Source organism: Myxine glutinosa, chromosome 7, assembly GCF_964187855.1.
Source record: "Myxine glutinosa chromosome 7, kmMyxGlut1.1, whole genome shotgun sequence".
Taxonomy (NCBI): domain Eukaryota; kingdom Metazoa; phylum Chordata; class Myxini; order Myxiniformes; family Myxinidae; genus Myxine; species Myxine glutinosa.
This window is the reverse complement of record NC_136267.1, coordinates 95,478,070-95,496,608: the sequence shown is the minus strand read 5'-3', so window position 1 is coordinate 95,496,608 and position 18,539 is coordinate 95,478,070. Positions and strand designations below refer to the sequence as shown.

Genomic DNA, 18,539 nt, shown 5'->3' with positions numbered 1-18,539 from the left:
TCTATACCGCATTTGAGTCGGGGCAACGGTTGTACCAGTTTACTCGATTGCCTTTTGGGGTAACGAATGGGGTCACCTGTTTCCAGAGGGCCATGGATGACCTCATTGCAAGGGAGAACTTAACCGATGTTTTCGTCTACCTAGACAATCTTACGGTTTGTGGGTATGACCAAGGGCACCATGATGCTAATCTGAAGCGCTTCCTCGAGGTCGCGCAGAGGTATCACTTAACCATGAACGAGGATAAGTGTCAATACTCTCTACGCAAGATAGATCTTCTGGGGTACACCGTGACCCATGGCTCTGTCGCTCCGGATAAGGAGCGTCTGCGACCTTTGCTCGACATGGCCCCTCCCTGCGATCGGGCGTCCCTGAAGCGCGACCTCGGGCTATTCGCCCATTACTCAAAATGGGTCCAAAATTTCTCCGCGAAACTTCGCCCCCTTGTGGCCTGCGACACATTCCCTCTGCGTCCGGCCGCATTGGCGGCCTTTGGAGGCCTTAAGGCCGACATCGCCAGTGCCGCTGTGGCGACGATCGACGAGAGCGGATCTTTCGTCCTCGAAAGTGATGCCTCGGATCAGGCCATCGCGGCGACCCTCTCCCAAGGAGGGTGTCCGGTGGCTTTCTTTTCACGGACTCTTACCTCCGCTGAGCGGAGACATTCGTCTGTCGAAAAGGAAGCGTATGCGATCGTCGAGTCTATTCGGCGATGGCGCCCGTACTTACTCGGGCGATGTTTCCAAATCATCATGGACCAGCGTCCAGCAAAGTGTTGCGTTCATGTACGACACATTACATGCCCAGCACATTAAGAATGAGAAAATCACTCGCTGGCGTATAGAGCTTGCCGACTTCTGCTACACTATCAAATACCGCCCGGGGAAGGATAACCAGGCCGCCGACGCCTTATCGAGACCGGCTACGTGCGTGGATATCGCCACTTTATGCGATATATGCGCGGAAATCAAACCGTGTTTCTATAACCCACCCATGGGGACTCTGGTTAGGGCTAGAGGCCGTGGGAACGCTTGGCGATGGATTTCAAGGGCCCATTGCCGGTGTCGAGTAACTCTCGCTATCTGCTCACTATCGTCGATGAGTACTCGCGATTTCCCTTCGCTTATACGTGCGTGGACATGACTGCTGCCACGGTAATGCGATGCTTACAGAATTTGTTCTCTATGTTCGGGTACCCGGCCTATGTGCATACTGACCGGGGTGCGGTCTTCTTGTCTCAGGAGGTGTGAGGCTATCTGCTCCAAAATAACATCGCTTCTAGTTACACCACGCCGTACAGACCCCAGGCAAATGGGCAGATCGAACGCTTCAACGGGATTATATGGAGGGCCGTCATGCTCAACCTCCGGACCCTCGGCCGGGGCCTCGATAAATGGGCTTGGTCGCTACCTGCGGCGTTGAACTCGATCAGGGCTCTACTGTGTACGGCCACCAACCAGACTCCCCACGAGAGACTTTTCCACCACCCCAGGAGCACGGGGTGTATACGGTCTTTACCCAGTTGGCTCGCTGAGCCCGGGCCGGCCTACCTCAAACGGTCGGTTCGCACGAGCAAGTACGACCCCTTAGTGGACAAAGTGCAGATACTCCAGGCTAATCCTGAGCATGCTCGTGTGATGACGGCTGATGGACGTGAGACCACTGTCTCCGTACGTCATCTTGCCCCATGTGGGATCGCCGACCCTTGTAAGGAATCGGACGAACCGATCGAACCACTCTATGAGACTATGGACTCTTCCGACGCTCCCGTCGCTGAAAGTCTGCCGACCCTCCCTTCGCCGCATATACCCGTGCCCGAAGGCTTGGCGGTACCCCCTTCGTCACCTGACTCCGGTAGCTCCTCCGACGCCGGGGTCTCTGGGATACGTGATGCCGTACCCGGGGAATTTCGGACGCGTGCTGGCAGAGAAATTCACCGCCCGGACCGGTACGGTTGGGTCGACTGATACCATGTTCCACACCCTGTTAATGCTGACGCTCGCTCGATTCTAGCCGCTCTGCAGTGTAATTCTAACGGTGGGGAGAATGTAGTGAAATCGTATTCGTACTAATGCTGAACCCAGGTGATGACCGTTGCTCGCTGACACCGCTAGGGGCACGGCTCTAAGACCCGCTGCGGTCGGTGCTCAGGGGGACTTCTCCTGTGACATGTTACATCTAGTGGACTCGCTAACGGTATGCCTGCATAGAATATTAAGCTTGCTTGCATTGAATGTTATGAATGGACCCATGTGATGCCAAACCTTATTCCTATTGCATTTCCTGTATTTACAGAATGATGTCATGGTCTTAATGGAATTAAACCAACAGATGGACTAAAGTTGTGGACCCGATTGGTTTTTCACAACAATGATGTCATGTCGCAGCCAGAGATTGCATAGAAGGAAAGCAGTTACACCAAAATATCAGGTGACAGACAGTGATGGGTATCGTGAATGGGTATGAATGGGTACTCTGAGGGGCACCGTTGCCGGGGTTTGGGGGGGTAACACGTAACACTGGGAACAAAAAAAAAAGTAATCGAAGCGGCAAGTCATGTTCATTTTTGGTAACAAACTTTTCTAGACTAAAATCAACCCAGCTGATTACGAAAATCACTGTTGCCAAGCTGGATTTTTAGCTGGACGGCCACATTCAAGATGGCGGCAAAGATGGCCACCAATGAAATGAACCAATATTTTGGCTTCTACCGCTTCTCTGAAGTTCCCGCCATCATCCATAGGTTCATGCATCGCATCTTGTCAAGGTGGTAGACCAACATGAGGAAAACATCAGTGTCTCTAACTAATACAACTATTGTCTCACAGGAACTGTGAAATTCTGGTGTCGGCTTCTTCGGGTGCTGCTCTCGGTGGAATCACATCAGGGGAAGAATTTCTCGATTTTACCTCCGTTTTGTCGACAAACCCTCGTGCCACAACCACTTCATTGTGCGAAATACCCTGTGTTATAATCTCCTGGGAGAGGAAGCATGCCAAGTCTGATTTGTTGGCAGCCAGTGCCAGAATGTTGGCTCGTCTTATAGGAGCAGGATATGTCTCTCTGTTTGTCTGTGAGCAGGATATCTCAAAAGGTTGTGGACGGATTCAGACGAAACATAGTGGAGAGGTTGGGTATGTGACAAGGACGAAATGATTAGATTTTGATGAAGATCCGAATACGTATGTGGATACTAAAATATTTTAAGTGATTCTTCACCATTGAGAGATAGCTGGGTCAAAAACGATATTTAGAGCACGATATCTCAGGAAGTTCTGGACAAATTCGGACAAAACTTGGTGAACAGGTTGGGTATGTGCCAAGGAAGAATGTGTTCCATTTTGGTGAAGATTCGAATCCAGATTGGAAGATTAAAAAAAAAATTTAAGTGATTCTTCACCATCAAGTGATATGGCCAAAACCAATATATACCTTGATATTTCAAAAAGTTGGGAACGACTTATGACAAAACTTGGTGGATGGGTTGGTTAAACGCCAAGGACAAGGCGATAACATTTCTGTTCAAATCCGAATGCAGATCTGACCTATCAGTAGATACAAAACGTAAACTGTTCAGCCTGGTGGAGGTGGATGATATTCTCTTCCGAGTGCTGTTCTACTTATCTCATGTTTTGTTGTTGCTGTCGATTTGTGTAGTTATTCATAAACTTCCTTGCAGAATGGAATGCAATGAAGCCTGGAGAAGCAACCACCACATCCCTAACCACAGTAACCACGATCCCAAAACGGTTTTCCTTCCTATCACCGAGTTGTACTTTGGTTTTTCAATACACCCAGCATTAAGGTAGTTTAGAAGTAATTGTCAAATTTTTTATTAAGTGAAAATATAAGTGGTGAAGGCCACATTTAGGTTCTTGACAGAGAATGTTTTCACTCATAACAAGCTTTGAACAGTTCTGTGGACAAGAACCGTTCCCGGACAGGTGGTCACTGTGTGGCAAGGTGCAGAAATTTCCACTGAGTTGAGAAGGTAAACCCAACAGAGTCATATCAAAGACTTAGAAAATGGTACCTGCTGGTTCCTTGATTGACTCAGCATTTCAAAGAATACAGCACGGACAAACAACCATAGGTTGCCAATCATTGTTCAGGCTTCGATGGGCCTAATGGCGTCCTGCGTTGAAGTTCATTCCCAGGGAACACGTATTCTTAAATCAAGAAAATAAAATTTGACAAAATGAATGGATGAGGATGAGGTAGTGGGCTGGGAGTAGGAAGGTATGGAAGTGTGGGAGGATAGGTGAGATAATGGAAGCTGCAATACCGAAAAATTCAACAGGAACATAAACATGGTGGCCCTTCATGGTAATGTATACAACAAACAACAACAGGCATTTTAAGGCCATTTTCCCTGCGAGAGCGGGGGTTAGCCTTGCGGTCCCCATGACAGTCTTCTCCATTTTGCCCTATTTTCTGCATCTCTCGTTGTTAACCCCCTTGCCCGCATTTCTTCTTCCACCATCTTTAGCCAAGTCTTTCTCGGTCTTCTCCATCCTCTACTTCCTCCTACATTCATTTCCATCACTCTTCTCAACCAGTCACTTTCATCCTTCCTCAACACATGACCAAACCATCTCAACCTGTTTCTCTTCACAGCATCCATCACAGGCTCTATTCCCATCATCTTTCACAATTCATCATTTGTCTTCCTCTCTCTCAACGATACTCCGCACATCCGTCGAACCATTCGCATTTCCACCCTTTCCAGCCTTCGTTGCTGCTCTACGTTCATTACCCATGTCTCGCTCCCATAAATCATAATACTTCTCACACATGCAGCATACACCTTTCCCTTCAGCTTCAACGACACTCCCCTCCTCGTCAGCACGCCACTCTTCTTCCATGCACATCTCACTCGAGCAACCGTTGCCGAGTCTGATCCACCTTCTCCATTCAGCTTGTCTCCTAGGTAACAAAATGTTTTCACACCTTCCAGCTTCATGCCGTCTCCAAGATCCAACTCAACATTTCCTCCATCTGCAGCTCCCTCTGTGCACACCTTACACTTGAATGTAGCTGCCACACTGGTTGATGACCCTCTTAAACCACTACATTTTTGATGAACCCACTCAGCGCACATTGAATGGAGTTCACTCCGACACCCTTCCTGCACACAGCACATGGCCACTTCCCAGTTCTTTCCACCTCACCACATGCTTTACCACTTGCCATCACCTTCGTTTTTCCGATATTCACCTTCAGACCTTTTGTCTCCATACATTCCTTCCACTTGTCCATCTTCTCCTTCAGTCCATCCATACTTTCCGCAATCAACACCAGATCATCTGCATACAACAACTCCCACGGTAAACCCTCCTTTACGTTCCGAGCCAGCAGCTCCATCACAGCTACAAATAGTAGTGGACTTAGTACCGACCCCTGATGCACTCCCAACTTCACCTCAAACTCACCACTGTTCCCGTCCTTCGTCCTTACAGCTGTGCGCACTCTCTTTTGTACATTGCCATCACTACTCTGATCAACCATTCCTCCACTCCTAACTTCCACAATGCCCATGTCACTACTTTGCGTGGAACCCCATCGAATGCTTTCTCCAGATCAACAAACCCAAGAAACAACTTCCTCCTCTTCTCCATGTACTTCTCCTGCAACTGCCTCACAATAAAAAGCGCGTCTGTCGTTCCTCTTCCTGGCATAAATCCAAACTGCATTTCGTCAATCTTCACTTTCTTCCTTATCCTCCTCTCCAACACCCTTTCCAATACCTTCATTCCATGCTCCAATAACTTTATCGCTTGAACACCAGATCATGGTAATTCACCAGATCATGATCACGTAAATGACCTTCATGGTAATGTATGCGAACGTGTTTTACAAGGTCTACGTGGCACAGATAGATCGTCGGTGCAGACTCATATAGAGTCTTCAGTGACCACACACATTGCCAGTATTTCATACAGCGACACACAATGACTGAAGGTTTCTAAAAGATGTCAATTTGTTAAAAATGTCTTTTAAAGGCTGTGACTGATTTGATTATTACTATCAATGGTACCCGCCCTATGGGTGGGGCTTCAATTGGGAGGCCAAAATGCAAAAGGCAAAATATCAGAAATTGAAGGCTTTTTTATTTTAAACGATTTATATAAACATCCGTTTATTCATATCACACACAAATCATCAAAATCTAAACAGTATTTGTAGAATTTCAATAAAAGTCACATCACTGTTCATATCGGTAAATATTATTCCATCGTGTTTCTAATTTGGGCAATGGGCTTTCCAATATTCGATGTGTTCACGGTTTGAATTACGTAATGTAACATTTGTGACGATGTTGTGACGATGTTTGTGTTCAAGGTGTTTGTGTTTGTGTCCTTCCCCCTCTCTCCCCATCTTGTCTACCGCTCCCCATGTTATATGTTTTATGTGTCGGTTTGCCTTTCTGTGTGATTAATGGTAGCTCTTTCACGAGCCTCGATCTTGTATACAAAAAAAAGGTAGTGTTTGATGATGTGACGGTGTGAACGTAATTTCGTAATGTTTTTCGTTTTTATTTTTGTCATCGTTGAATGAACGTTTAATGTTTAATGAACGTTTAATGAGCGTAAGAATGAGCGTTATGATCATTAAATGAATGAATGAATGAATGTAATGAATAATTTGATGCGAAGCTAAAGACACCTCAGAGCTGTCACATTCACAATCGCTATGTTGTATGTACTCCCGATACGTGTTTCCTTCACGTATGTACTCCCTCCCGATACGTATGTACTCCCGTTCCTGTCGTAACGAAAAACATTACGAAATTACGTTCACACCGTCACGTCAAACACTATCGTGAACACAAACATCGTCACAATGAAAACATAGTCACAATGAACGTTATGCGAACGCGAATGTTATGCGGGAGTCCAAATCTGAGAATGCTGGAGACTAAAGCTGAAATTGGGAAAACTAAATAGCCTATTTTACTCCTGGGGATCCCAGGATTACCCACCCAAAATATCGTTGCGATCGGTTCAGCAGTTGTTGCGGTACCTTCGAACGGACAGACAGACAGACAGACAGACAGACGGACATTTGGTGAATTATAGTAAAATTATATTAACATAAACCCCTATCATGACCCCCATCATACATATAGCAATTACTGACAGACTTCTGTTGTGTTTTTCTGTCATCAGCAGACACTTGAGATATTGTACGTGAGAAAGAAAGTTGAAACAACAGGTGTTTCTGAGTTTGCAAAGCCTTAAACATAAAAACAAAAACAGGACAAAAAGATGGATGCATCAGCTGGATTAAGCATTAACCACTTCCTTGTGTATACTGGATTACATACAAGTTAAACAATACTGTACTCGACAAACACAATATTTAATTTATTTTTATAAGCACCGGATCCTCCTGTTAAACAATCATTGTCAAAATTGATCAAATTAAAGCCCTGTTGATAATGTGTTGCTATTATGAGTGCGTTATGGTTACATGTTCAGGAAAACTACACCTACCCAAGGGAAATCCTACCCAATTGATGTATTTACCATTATTAGCTTGTGTCTTGACAAATCCAAGTTAAGATGTTCTTTAAGATCACTTCAAGCAAAAGCCTCTCTAAAAATACACTCCATTCTATATTTCTACTGACAGTAAAGCAGATGTGATGTTGTAGCTAATGCAGTATTGATTATTTACACCCCATTTACATTCACCTGAGATCCAGGAAAAATCCATGTATAACCCATGCAAATCCCATGCCCAGCCCACATGGAGTAGCCCACGAAAAACCATGCCCTGCCCACATGGGCTAGCCCACAAAAAACCCATGCACTGCCAACATGGGGGTAGTTCACGAAAAACCCATGTACTGCCGACATGGGCTAGCCCACAAAAAACCCATGCACTTCCCACGTGGGCAACACAGCTGGCACCCGGGTGGAGCCTATGGACAAAACCAGCTGGGGCCTGCCTACATGCGGGACACACTTGGGACCCACAAGTTAGCCCACGTAGCACCCGTATGTGCCCCAGCTGGACATGCTGGCTGGGAGATTAGCATCAAGATGGTCTGAGCATTTGGGTTCCCTTTTAAGGACGTCATAAAGGACACAAATAACAAGCACGAGTAACTAATTTAACATGTTAAAGAAGGTGGCGTAAAAGACAGTGTGAAGGAGCTGCGCTCCAACGCGAGTCGAAAGAATTGACGCGACCAAAGACGGAATTCGTCCGAGTTGCTTTAATGAAACAAACAGCTCAGGTATTCTGACAAGCCCGTTTATCGGGCAGCAATATATATACACATTTATGCCGGGGCGTTTGCACGGGAAAACCGAGACCGGGCATGCCCGGGTGTCAAGGGCGAGTCCTGGAAAGGCGAGTCTGGATATGCCCGAGCGTCCTGAACGCGGCCTGGCAAGTCGAGGCTGGGCGTGCCCGAGCGCTCTGGGCGAGCCCTGGAAAGGCGAGAGCGGGCATGTCCGGACGCTCTGGGCGAGCCCTGGAAAGGCGAGTCTGGACATGCCCGGGCGTCCTGGACGCGGCCTGGCAAGTCGAGGCTGGGCGTACCCGGGCGCTCTGGGCGAGCCCTGGAAAGGCGAGAGCGGGCATGCCCGGGAAAGACGAGACCAGGCGTGCCCGGGAGGTTCGGGCGTGCCCGGGAACAGTGAGTCCGGGCATGCCCAGGAGAGGTGCGTCTGGGCCCGTCCGGACGAGCCCGGCATGGCGATCGCGCCATGGCCACGTCCTGGCAGGTGCAAGGCGATTGTGTACATTCAGCGGGAACCGCTACACACGCCCCTCCAGAATCGACCTGCACCGGCAGGGTCAATTTAAGGGGGGTCCGGATGACCCGGCCGAAGCGACCCCTGGAGGGTCGTGGGGGGGGGGGGGGTGGTCCGATCTGGTGGTGGGTGGTCGAGCGGGGGGAACTGTGGACGGGGGGCGGCCTCGCCGCGGAGGAAGGGCCAACCGTGGTGGTCGGTCGACGTCCACGTGCGCCGGTTTGAGGCGGTCCACAGAGATCCGGTCCGACCGGCCGCCGACGTCGACGACGAAGGACTTGTCGCCCCGTCGCAGGACCCAGAAGGGCCCGTCGTACGGCGGCCGGAGTGGCCCCCGGTGCGCGTCATGATGCACAAAGACGTACTCCGCTGTGCGAAGCGCCGGGGGGACGTAGGATTGGGGGCCACCGTGGCGGGACGTTGGCACGGGGGCAAATCGTCGGGCGGCCTCCTGGAGGTCCGAGCGCTGGTGTGCGGCGGACCAGGGACTGGTAGCGTCGGGCACGAACTCGCCCGGGACGCGGAGCGGCTGGCCGTAGACGAGCTCGGCGGCTGACGCCCAGAGGTCCTCCTTGGGGGCCGTGCGGAGGCCCAAAAGGACCCACGGCAGCCGGTCGGTCCAACCGTCGTCCTGAAGGCCGGCCATGAGTGCGGCCTTCATGGAGCGGTGAAACCGCTTGCACAATCCGTTGGCTTGGGGGTGGTAGGCCGTGGTGCGGTGCAGCGTGACCCCCAACGAGCGGGCGACCGCGCCCCAAAGTTCGGACGTGAACTGTGGGCCGCGGTCGGACGAGATGTCCGCCGGTGCCCCGAAGCGCGCGACCCAGGTGGCGATGAACGCCTGCGCCACGTCGGCGGTGGTGGTGGAGGTGAGGGGCACGGCCTCCGGCCACCTGGTGGTCCTGTCCACCATGGTGAGCAGGTGGGTGAACCCCCGCGATGGGGGCAGGGGACCCACCAGGTCCACGTGGACGTGGTCGAAACGCCGTGAAGGCACGGTGAAAGGTGCCAGCGGGGCCTGGGTGTGGCGGTGGACCTTGGCCCGCTGGCAGGCCGTGCAGGCGTTGGCCCAGTCGCGGACATTCCGTCGAAGGCCTGCCAGACGAAACGCGCCGACACCAGCTTCTGAGAAGCTTTCCGGCCCGGGTGAGAAAGGCCGTGGATGGAGGTGAAGATGCGGCGCTGCCAGGAAACGGGCACGATGGGGCGAGGCTGGCCCTGGGAGACGTCGCAGAGCAGGACGGTGCCCGCGAAGGGGATGTCGGCCAGGCGGAGGCCCGTGTCCGCCGCCCGGAGGGCCTGCACCGAGGTGTCGGTGGTCTGGTCGGCCGCCATGAGCGCGAAGTCCACGCCGAGGTGGACCGCGTTCGCGCTGGCCCGAGAAAGACAGTCGGCCACGGCATTGTCTTTGCCGGCGACGTGCCGGATGTCCGTGGTGAATTCCGACACGGTGGAGAGGTGGCGCTGCTGGCGGGCCGACCACGGCTCCGTGACTTTGGCCATTGCGTAGACCAACGGCTTGTGGTCGACGAAAGCCGTGAACGGGCGGCCCTCCAGGAGGTGTCGGAAATGGCGAACGGCCAGGAATAGCCTGAGCAGCTCGCGGTCGAACGTGCTGTATTTTAACTCGTTCGGCCGGAGTTGCCGGCTGAAAAAAGCGAGTGGCTGCAAAACCCCGTCCACCCATTGTTCATGGACGGTGCCCACCGCGTAGTTGGAGGCGTCCGTAGTGAGGGCGATGGGCGGGTTGAGCACCGGGTGAGCCAGCAGCGTTGCGTCGGCGAGGGCCCGTTTTGCGCTCGCGAAGGCCGCATCCATGGCCGCGGACCAAACGATGTCATGCTTGGCCGGCTTGCCCCGGAGGGCCTCGTAAAGGGACCGCATGAGCAGAGCAGCGCGGAGCACGAATCGGTGATAAAAATTCACCATGCCGAGGAACTCTTGTAGGGCCTTGATGGAACGGGGACGCGGGAACGTGGTGATGGCCTCGACCTTGGTCGGCAGCGGCACGGCCCCGGTCTTGGTGATGCGGTGGCCCAAAAAGTCAACGGTCGTCGTGCCGAAGTGGCATTTGGCCGGGTTGACAATTAAGCCGTGCTCGCTGAGGCGACCGAACAGTGTTCGGAGGTGGAGGAGGTGCTCGGCGCGGGACGTGCTGGCGAAGCCATGGCAAACCATGGGGCAAAGCCATGGCAAATGGGGCATGGGGGGGGGGGGCAAAGCCATGAGGATGTCGTCCAGATAGACGAAAAGAAATGGCAGGTCGCGCAGCACGCCGTCCATTAAGCGCTGGAACGCCTGGGCTGCGTTCTTGAGGCCAAACGGCATCCTCAAAAATTCGAACAGGCCGAACGGCGTGATGACGGCCGTCTTCGGAACGTCGGCCGCCCGGACACGTACCTCGTGGTATCCCCGTATCAGGTCAATTTTGGAAAATATGACCCGTCCCGCCAAACGGGCGGAAAAGTCCTGGATGTGCGGGATCGGGTACCTGTTGGGGGTGGTAGCGTCGTTGAGGCGGCGGTAGTCGCCACACGGGCGCCATCCGCACCCCGGCTTTGGCACGATGTGCAGTGGTGAGGCCCACGCGCTATTGGAGCGCCGCACGATGCCGAGGTGCTCCAACGCGTCGAACTCGGCCTTTGCCACGGCGAGCTTGGCCGGGTCGAGGCGGCGGGCCCTGGCGTCGACCGGCGGGCCCGTAGTGGGTCTGTGGTGCTCGATCCCATGCCGCATTGCGACGGCCGAAAACGTCGGCCGCGTGAGGGCCGGGAATTCCGCGAGCAGGCGAGCGAACTCGTTCGCCGTCGGGAGGGCGCACGCCAGTTCGGTCGGCGCGGAGCTGCTCATCGTGCACGCCAGGGAGCTGAAGGTCTCGGCGTGGGCAAGGCAACGTCGTTTGACGTCGACCAGCAGCCCGTGCGCGCAGAGGAAGTCGGCGCCCAGCAAAGCCATGGGGACGCAGGCGGTCACAAAGGTCCACTGAATGCGCTGGCTGCCGAAGCAGAGGGTGACGTCGCGCGGGCCGAAAGTGCGTATGGCTGAGCCATTAGCAGCGACCAAAGAGGGGCCGCAAACGGCATCCCGCCTGTCCTGCTCGGAGGCGGGTATGACGCTCAGTTGGGCGCCGGTGTCACAAAGGAAACGCCGCCCGGACGCTTTGTCCCGAATAAAAAGCAAGTTGCCCGAGTGGCCGGCACTCATGGCTGGGAATGAACGCCGGCCCGGCCGTTTCCCGACTTGTCGAAAGTGCACGGGGGTCGGCACGTCCGAGCCTTGTGTCCGAACCTGGCGTGGTAATAACACCACGCCTGGTCAGGTGGAGGCACCGGCCGTCGTGTCGGAAGCGGTCGGCGCGGCGTGGCGGCCGCCAGTTGCACCAGCAGTTCGGCCTCCAACCGCGCAGGGCGCTCGGGCATCGTGGGCGTCGCCTTGGACGGCGGCAGGCTCCAGGTAGCTGCGCCGATGCGTTGGGCCGCCGAGGAGATCTTATCGGCTTCCCTGGCGAGGGCGCGGGGATCGGTGATCGACGTGCCAGCCAGGGCGAGGCGTACCGGGTGAGGCAGCTGGCGAAGGAACAGCTCGCGGAACAGAAAATCCGGAGAGTGCTCACCGAGCAACGAGAGCATATAGTCCATGCGCTCGGACGGGCGCGTGTCGCCGAGCTCGGGCAGGTCGAGCAGGCGCCGTGCGCGTGCTGCCGGTGAGAGGGCGAAAGCGTCGAGGAGGAGCGTCTTCAGCGCGTCATACTTGTCAGCAGCCGGCGGGTGCTCGAGGAGGCTCAGGGCGCGGGCCGCGGTGGCGGAACCGAGCGCTGCCACGACGTGGTGGAAGCGGGTGTCGTCCGCGGTGATGCCTCGCAGGGCGAACTGGGAGTCCGCCTGGGCGAACCAAACAGCCGCGTGAGCCTCCCAGAAGGTAGGCAGTTTAAGAGTCACTGCCGTGTCCATGTCGGTAGGTCACCAGTGAAGGAGCTGCGCTCCAACGCGAGTCGAAAGAATTGACGCGACCAAAGACGGAATTCGTCCGAGTTGCTTTAATGAACAAAACAGCTCAGGTATTCTGACAAGCCCGTTTATCGGGCAGCAATATATATACACACTTATGCCGGGGCGTTTGCCCGGGAAAACCGAGACCGGGCATGCCCGGGTGTCAAGGGCGAGTCCTGGAAAGGCGAGTCTGGACATGCCCGGGCGTCCTGAACGCGGCCTGGCAAGTCGAGGCTGGGCGTGCCCGAGCGCTCTGGGCGAGCCCTGGAAAGGCGAGAGCGGGCATGCCCGGACGCTCTGGGCGAGCCCTGGAAAGGCGAGTCTGGACATGCCCGGGCATCCTGGACGTGGCCTGGCAAGTCGAGGCTGGGCGTGCCCGGGCGCTCTGGGCGAGCCCTGGAGAGGCGAGAGCGGGCGTGCCCGGGAGGTTCGGGCGTGCCCGGGAACAGCGAGTCCGGGCATACCCAGGAGAGGCGCGTCTGGGCCCGTCCGGACGAGCCCGGCATGGCGATCGCGCCCTGGCCGCGTCCTGGCAGGTGCAAGGCGATTGTGTACATTCAGCGGAAACCGCTACAAGTGCATCAATGGACAATGGTGGTAAACTTCCGAAAAATGTTTTTCCCTGCAGCCTTTAAAAGTTTTAATTTATTTCAATGGAAGTATATACTTGAAAACTGTCAAAACTTGTTGGCACTTCCAAAACCCTTCCGCTTAGCAGTTCGTACTTGGACAAAATATTACACCATTTTACGCCATTTCAACCAATCAGGTTTGCTGCTCGATGTCTCGACAGTGTTGGGTAATATCGAGGTTCGGACAAAAAGGCGGATTGTAGGAAATATAATTGCGGATTATCGATCGTGCTTGGAAACGAAAAGGAAAAGTTACCCTTCACATTACCTTTTTCTCAAGACCGCGTAGCATAAGGTGTTCTATGAACCCTTTAGTGTAGAACATCTAAAAGTTGCTTATTTATGTGAGGAATAATAGTGGGGCCAAGACATTGCTTTGGGACATGCCAGCCTCAAGTGGGAGAAGAAAGGAAAGGATTGCACTCAACAACGTGGTGGCGAGTGGAGGTAAGAAGTTGGCCTAATAGGACGTGGACCATGAGCTTAGCAACAGAGCAGGATGCCCCTCTGCAAAATGCACAGTGAGTGTCCATGGACATGGTCATGACCCCTGGTTTGTTATTTACGACCTCTGACTGCTGGGAGAGAAGCTGTAGGATGTTAACATTGGAGTGATGGGATTGATTCCATTATTGTTTATAATTTGATGTAAGCTTACTGGCCTGTAGTTGAGTGGATGTTTATACACCTGCATTGTTAATGTGAGTGTTGTTAGCTATCTTACGGGTAGATGGGAGGCAGCCATTGGCAAAAGACTGGGTGAAGAGTGTGGAAAAGGAGAAGAGAGATCAGCAGAGCAAGCATCTAGGACATCGTTGATCCACGATCGAGGCTGGGGAATTTTTTTTTAACCTTTTCAGGCAAGAAAGTGAAGGAGGCAGTGGCTAAGAGCAGGTAAAGTGGGGATACAGTGTGATGGGGATATCATAATTAGGCATCAAGTTAGGCAAACTTCAAGTTGAGTCATTCTGCCCAATGACCTCATTTTTATTCCCAATATACCTTTTCATACTGCACATCCGTTCTTGCAGACCCTGGTTGAACACAAACAGCCATGTCCACACCTTCCCCGTTTGCTTTCCCTCCTGTTTATAACCTCTGCCGTTTTGGCAACACCTTTCATCTGTTATCTCGCAATGAACAAGAGCAGAACACAGGTTCAAGCAGCAAATGCAGCTGATAGTTTTGATACTCCAGAAAGATAAGTACAGTACTCGCTATTAGCGATGCTTATGGACCTCGGCGTTTTAGATCCTCCGCATAATTTCCTTGTGAGCCCTAAAAGTCCCACTCGAACAGGGTTGGGGGATGAGGGAGGGCAGTCCACACCTGTGGATGCGATGACGGCTTCACACTCACCAGTACGATCCTCTGTGAGGTACAGCGCTGGATTCCAGGTGAGTCTACGTCGGCCGAAGACGCGTGCGGGGGGAACGAACTTACTGAGTTAATAATTACGCACCAACGGATATACGTGTTTGAATCGATGACGACTCTTAGTCTTATCTGACTTGTTCACCCAACCTTGGCCTGCATTTTTATTAAGCCGAAACAAGTATAAACATTTCATTGTGACATCAAAGTTGAAACAAAAGGAGAGTTGTAAGCTCTTATTAAGATGAATTTACATTTATAAAGCACGAGCGTGGATCGGCTCGCTACGCACGCCTCACCACACGTCGCTGCAGAGGCACAGGCTTGTTCAAACTGAGGATAATGAACAGACTGTACCTGAGTTGCTGTGTTGTCATGATTTACACCAATCATAATACAAACAATTCTTTTGGACAAATTTATTTATAATATCGGTGATATTATTTATTTATAATTTATTTTGAATCAAAAAAGGTCCATGTGGTGTAAAGCTCCAACTTCTAAATGGTCAAGGGACAAAGCTGTCTAATCGGTCTGAAGGGTGGAAGGGGTACAAATGGTGTTACGGTCAAGGGGTCGAAAGGGACTTAAGGGGCATAAAGGCTTAAAAGGTATAAAAGGTTGGAAGGGTGAATGCATCTCAAGTTGTCTAAAGTATTGAAAGGGTCTTAAAGGTAAAAGTGGTCTGAAGGATCTTGATGGTCTTCAGGATATTGGGGGGTCTAAAGGGTCTTACATGTATTTTGGGTCTTCTGGGTCTTACATGTCTTTTGGGTCTTCTGGGTCTTACATGTCTTTTGGGTCTTCTGGGTCTTAAAGTCTTTAAAAAAAATAAAATTGAAACAAGATCGAGGCTCGTGTAAGAGATGGCACATTGAACATGAAAACATGCAGACACATAAAATATGCAATGAAGGGAGCGGGAGACAAGATGGGGAGAGAAGGGGAAGCACACAAGTACAACAGTAGAGAACAGGTACATCAGGAGATCTGTGGGAGGGAGAGGGCTTGGGGGGAGTAGGCATGGGAAGGGGGGTGGGGGGTGGGGGGAAGAGTTTAAAAAAAACATATGGACATTGCTAGGACTTCTAGGAAAGAAGTTGGTATTTCAGAAAAGTGGATCTGAGGTGAATTAACGGGGGTAGAAAATATCATTTTGGATGGGGGAAGATAAGTGATGGTGGTGCACAGCTGTTTTAAAGACCTGGAGGGATGAGTGGGATTGAAGAGAGTGAGGGAGTTTGTTCCAGAGGCGGGAGAAAAGAGGAATGAAGGAGTGAAGGTGAGCAGAGAGTCTTGATTTTGGCAGTTTGACCAGAAGAGGGTTGCTGGCAGATCTTGAGCGACCTGTGGGAGTACTTGGGGGACAGAGCACAGACAGGGCTAGGGGGGTTAGGCCAGAGAGGAGTTGGTAGAAGACAGAAAGACCACCAACCTGCCTGCGGTGAGTGAGTGAAAGGTCCTCACAATCGGCTTCATCGCGGGAGATTCCAATGATTCTGAAAGCTTTGGTTTCAACAGCGTGCAGCTGAGCTAGGTGTTAGGGAGGAGCACCAGCCCAGAGGGGAGAGCAGTATTCCATTGAGCTGCAGATGAAAGCCTTGTAAGTGGTGAGGAGCTCAGGTGTGCCAAGGAAGGACTTCGCACGACGGAGGATGCCCAGTCGGCAACTGGCTTTGGAGGCCAGCTTGGAAATGTGGTTTTCCCAAGAAAGATCATGGCAGGTAGTGAGACCCAAGAGATTGAGTGACAGAAATTCTTGGAGAGGATTGTTGAGAAAGTAGATGGGAGGGTTGTCCAGACGGTCTTTTCGAAGAGACATAGTGAGAGTGTGGGATTTGACAGGATTGAAAGTCATGTTCCACTTGTTTAACCAGTCTGTGATTTTGTCCAGGTCTGCACAGAGTGAGGAGGCTGCGGACTGCCGATCTGAGGGATGAGGTATGGAGTGGTAGCGAGTGGAGTCATCAGCAAAGAGATAGAGAGGATTTTCCAGAGAGTCGGAGAGATCATTGATGAAGACCAGAAAAAGCACAGGGCCCAGAACACTGCCTTGGGGAACTCCAGCCTGAACAGGAAGGGGAGATGAGAGAAATCCATTCAGGGCCACACGTTGACTGCGACGAGAGGAATTCCGCAAGCCATGCGTGGAGCATTCCATGGACACCATCGGAGGATCGTTTGATGAGCAGAGCTGGGTGCCAGACCATGTCGAAGGCACGTGATATGTCAAGGTAGACAGCTCTGATTTCCTGTTTGACATTGATGACCTCCATCCATTGTTGAGACAGCAGAAGCAGCATGTCCAGAGTAGAATGACCTGGTCTGAATCCAAATTGATGATCAGAGATCAAGCCATTGGAGAAGAGGAAAGATTTCATATCTGAAGCAATGATGGATTCCATGACTTTGCTGGTGATTGGGAGCAGGCTGATGATAGGTCTGTAGTTGCAAGGATCTGTTTTTGCACCTTTTTTGTGTACAGCGGTAATGTTTGCTGATTTCCAAGATGATGGCAGGTGGTCTTCGGTGGTTCCATGTCTTTTGGTGGAGTTTTCCATGTCTTTTGGGTCTTCGTGGTCTTTTAGGTCTTTATGGGTCTTCAGGGTATTTTGGGTCTTTAAGGGTATTCAGCGTATTTAAGGTCTTTTGGGTCTTCGTGGTCTTTTGGGTCATCATTATCTTTAATGGTCTTTTAGGTATTTTGGGTCTTTTGAGGCTTTGGGGTCTTTGGATCTTTGGAGACTTTGAGGTCTTTTGAGTCATCTGTGTCTTTAAGGATTTTTGAGGTTTTTGGGGTCTTTTGGTTCTTTGGGGGTCTTCCTGAAAAAGTTCGATCCTCGTTCGAACACCTGCAAAAGCGCAACCGGAGCACATATGTAATATGGGGCCAAGTCATTTGTAAAGAGGGGGTTTTACTCCATGCACACAAAAACGGGATTAAGTGAATCAATTGGTTCACTTTGTCTGCCTGTCTGTCTACAGACATCATGGTCGAGAAACTACTGGATTTTTTTCAAGAATGACTGAACTGTAGAAGATTCCCAGTTAGTCCCGATCAGTGCCCACCACGCTTTATATACTGGGGACAGGGTGCCCAGCTCCCATGAAAACCAGGGACAGCGAGCCCGGCTCCCATTAAAACTGGGGACAGCGTGCCTGGCTACTATGAGAACTGGAGACAGCCCAGCCAGCAGACAGCCCAGCTGGAGACAGCCCAGCCAGCACGAACAGCTGGGTCCCATATGAATCCTATGTGGGCAAACTTGTGGATCCCATGTGTGTCCCAACACGTAAGCCCCAGCTGGATTTGTCCATAGGCTCCCCCCGGGTGCCAGCTGTGTTGCCCATGCGGGAAGTGCATGGGTTTTTTGTGGGCTAGCCCATGTGGGCAGGGCATGGGTTTTTCATGAGCTACCACACGTCGGCAGTGCATGGGTTTTATGTGGGCTAGCCCATGTAGGCAGGGCATGGGTTTTTCATGGGCTATGGGCTGGGCATGGTATTTGCATGGGTTATACATGGATTTTTCCTGGGCATCAGGTGAATGTAAATGAGGTGTAAGTCAATCCTGCATTAGCCACATCACATCTGCTTTACTGTCAGTAGAAATAAAGAATGGAGTGTATTTTTAGAGAGGCTTTTGCTTGAAGTGATCTTAAAGAACATCCCAACTTGGATCTGTCAAAACAAGCTAATAATGGCAAATACTTCAATAATTCAATGGTGTTGCTGTGGTATTTGAAATGTCTTGGAACTTCTTGCTGTGGTATTCC

At 51.8% G+C, this 18,539-nt stretch overlaps 1 protein-coding gene across 2 annotated transcripts in view; it reads right to left on the bottom strand.

The window, feature by feature from the left end:
* The window catches only part of LOC137431428 (uncharacterized), a 139,647-nt gene extending 124,819 nt beyond the window's left edge, over nucleotides 1-14,828 (bottom strand). Inside the window, exon 1 of one of the 2 annotated variants that reach the window (XR_013624115.1) lies at nucleotides 14,749-14,812. The gene's annotated coding sequence lies outside the window, so the exon portion shown is untranslated. Of the gene's footprint in view, nucleotides 1-14,748 lie in introns of both variants that reach the window. The other variant, XM_068122741.2, reaches the window with a different exon arrangement.
* Nucleotides 14,829-18,539: the final 3,711 nt, after the last annotated feature.